Source organism: Hipposideros armiger, unplaced genomic scaffold (genome assembly GCF_001890085.2).
Source record: "Hipposideros armiger isolate ML-2016 unplaced genomic scaffold, ASM189008v1 scaffold_200, whole genome shotgun sequence".
NCBI classification, from domain to species: domain Eukaryota; kingdom Metazoa; phylum Chordata; class Mammalia; order Chiroptera; family Hipposideridae; genus Hipposideros; species Hipposideros armiger.
This window is the reverse complement of record NW_017731550.1, coordinates 431,534-434,534: the sequence shown is the minus strand read 5'-3', so window position 1 is coordinate 434,534 and position 3,001 is coordinate 431,534. Positions and strand designations below refer to the sequence as shown.

Genomic DNA, 3,001 nt, shown 5'->3' with positions numbered 1-3,001 from the left:
GAACACCAGCTTCACTGCCATTCTGAAATCAGAAAGCTGTTTCTAGAATTATTGGCTCTAGAGACACACATAGAAATGTAAAAGCAAAAGTAAACGCTTTGCACATTGCCAATTTTCCAGTGTAACTTGGTTCCAAATTCAAATTCAAGTTCAGTTGGGTACACTTGATTAGCAATTAAATTTCTTTTGGTACCCAAATTGCAAAGGAATGTGAGAAATGTGTTTTTCAGGTTTTTTTATTGATGCACTATAATAAACACACACATAGAACAAAGTTAAAAAAGTGGTGGTTCTCTACCGGCAGTATTCAGCAGCAGGATGTCTCACAGGAAGTTCTTGGCTCCCAGGCATGGATCCCTGGGCTTCTTGCTTGGAAGCGCAGCAGCTAGCACTGTGGGAAGGTGAAGAGCTTCCCCAAGGAAGACCCCTCCAAGCCTGTCCACCTCACAGCATTCCTGGGCTACAAGGCTGGCATGACCCACATCGTGCAGGAGGTCGATTGGCCAAGATTCAAGGTGAACAAAAAGGAAGTTGTGGAGGAAGTGACCATTGTAGAGACACCACCCGTGGTGGTGGTGGGCATTGTGGGCTACGTGGAAACCCCTCGAAGCCTCCATACCTTCAAGACCATCTTTGCTGAGCATATCAGTGATGAGTGCAAAAGGCGCTTCTATAAGAACTGGCATAAATCTAAGAAGAAGGCCTTCACCAAATACTGCAAGAAGTGGCAGGATGATGATGGCAAGAAGCAGCTGGAGAAGGACTTCAACAGCATGAAGAAGTACTGCCAGGTCATCCTCGTCATCGCCCACACCCAGATGCGCCTGCTTCCTCTACACCAGAAGAAGGCCCACCTCATGGAGGTCCAGGTGAATGGAGGCATGGTGGCTGAAAAACTGGACTGGGCCCGTGAGAGGCTAGAGCAGCAGGTTCCTGTGAACCAAGTGTTTGGACAGGATGAGATGATCGACGTCATCGGGGTCACCAAGGGCAAAGGCTACAAAGGGGTCACCAGCTGCTGGCACACCAAAAAGCTGCCCCGCAAGACCCAAGGAGGGCTGCAGCAAGGTTGCCTGTATAGGGGCGTGGCATCCTGCCCAGGCGGCCTTCTCTGTGGCCTGGGCTGGACAGAAAGGCTACCATCACCGCACTGAGATCAACAAGAAGATCTACAAGATTGGCCAGGGCTACCTCATCAAGGATGGCAAACTGATCAAGAACAACGCCTCCACCGATTACGACCTGTCCGATAAGAGCATCAACCCTCTAGGTGGCTTTGTCCATTACGGCGAAGTGACCAATGACTTCGTCATGCTGAAAGGCTGTGTGGTGGGAACCAAGAAGCGAGTGCTCACCCTCCGCAAGTCCTTGCTGGTGCAGACCAAACGGCGGGCCCTGGAGAAGATTGACCTGAAGTTCATCGACACCACCTCCAAGTTTGGCCATGGCCGCTTCCAGACCGTGGAGGAGAAGAAAGCATTCATGGGACCACTTAAGAAAGACCGAATCACAAAGGAAGACGGAGCTTAATGTCAGGAACAGATTGTGCAGCTGGTGGAATCTCAATAAAAATTATTTTCCAGTGGGCGGGGGGGGAAGTGGTGGTTGACCTAATTTACCTTCTACCACACTGTCAAAATATTTTGTTATTATCTCTATAGATGTCTTGAATATCTTAGATTTCTTCTGATGTAAAAAAAAATTTTGTTTCTATTTTAAATTTAAATGAAATTAAAATATCTTCTAATAGATTGTAATTTATTTTTATAATGATTTAATATCCAAAAAATTGGACTGTTTCTAACTGTTGTAATTTAGAGTTAAATATTTATGTGGGTAATATTTTCTCTACAAATAATTACAGTTTCTACTACAACTTTTGTATAATTTATTGTTTATGTATACATTTATTTACTTGTGGTCTTTTTTTTGCATTGGTTTGTGATTAAGGAATAAAATTAAGACTCCATATTATGTGCTGCTTGGATATCTGGTAAAATTGAAAGGGACACCAATGACTTAACTACAATTTTCCCTCCCTACTCTGCTCTAATGGGTAAGGTTCTCTAGCCATATACTCCTTGTAAAGGAATAAACACAGTTCTTGTTTATCCCTGAATTGTAGGTTTGGGTTTCCTGCTAGCCTGTGGAACTATTCAAACAAGAAAATTTCACCCTCCTCTAGGAATCAGAGAGCTCCCATCCTTTTGATACTAAAAAGCCTACCTCCCACACGTCCTGGTGGTTGAGTCTGTTCCTGAGTGCGATATTCACATAGCCCTGTATGCTGCCCAGTGTCCTCTTCCCCCATACTAAAAGTATATGTGACTAATCAATTTCTGTCAATATCATCTGCACAGTGCTGGGTGTTGTGAGTTTAAAAATCCCCATAACCTTAGGTCAGGAATCCCTCCCTCGATAATGAGGTCAATAGGAGATAATTAAAACACAGTTTGACTCCAATCAATCTTGGAAAAACAGGATTAATGTAGTCCTTTTACTAAATCAACTTTTCATTTTGAGTATTCCTTTTTTTTATCCTTATTAATTTTTGTTTTATTACTTATAATTTTCCTGAGTTTATGCTTATTCCCTTGCTTCTTAAGTTGGATATCTACAGCGGGTGCCAAAAAAAATGTACACACATTTAAAAAAAAACTGTATTAAAATGCTATGGTAACCATTTTGAGAACCTCTTGTAACTGCAGACGTCAAATGTGACTTGTATTCATCTTTTGTTATTGGTATATATTGAGTATTACAATTGTAATACAGTTTTTTCCTTTCTTAAAATGCATATATGTTTTTTGCACCCTCTGTATTTCTTTAATTTTCAGTATTTCTCATTTTCTAATATAAGAATAAATGCTGCAAATGTTATCACATCTCACAAGTTTAAATATTTACTGATTTCATTATTGTTCAATTCTAAGTACATTTAAATTTCTATTTTTATAACTTTAACTCATCAATCATATGGTGGCTTTTATGTCTTCTCTTA

The 3,001-nt window shown here is 41.1% G+C and overlaps 1 pseudogene; it reads left to right on the top strand.

Annotated features, from left to right (window-relative positions):
- The first annotated feature begins 318 nt into the window (after positions 1-318).
- On the top strand, positions 319-1,530 carry LOC109388504 (60S ribosomal protein L3 pseudogene; annotated as a pseudogene).
- Positions 1,531-3,001: the final 1,471 nt, after the last annotated feature.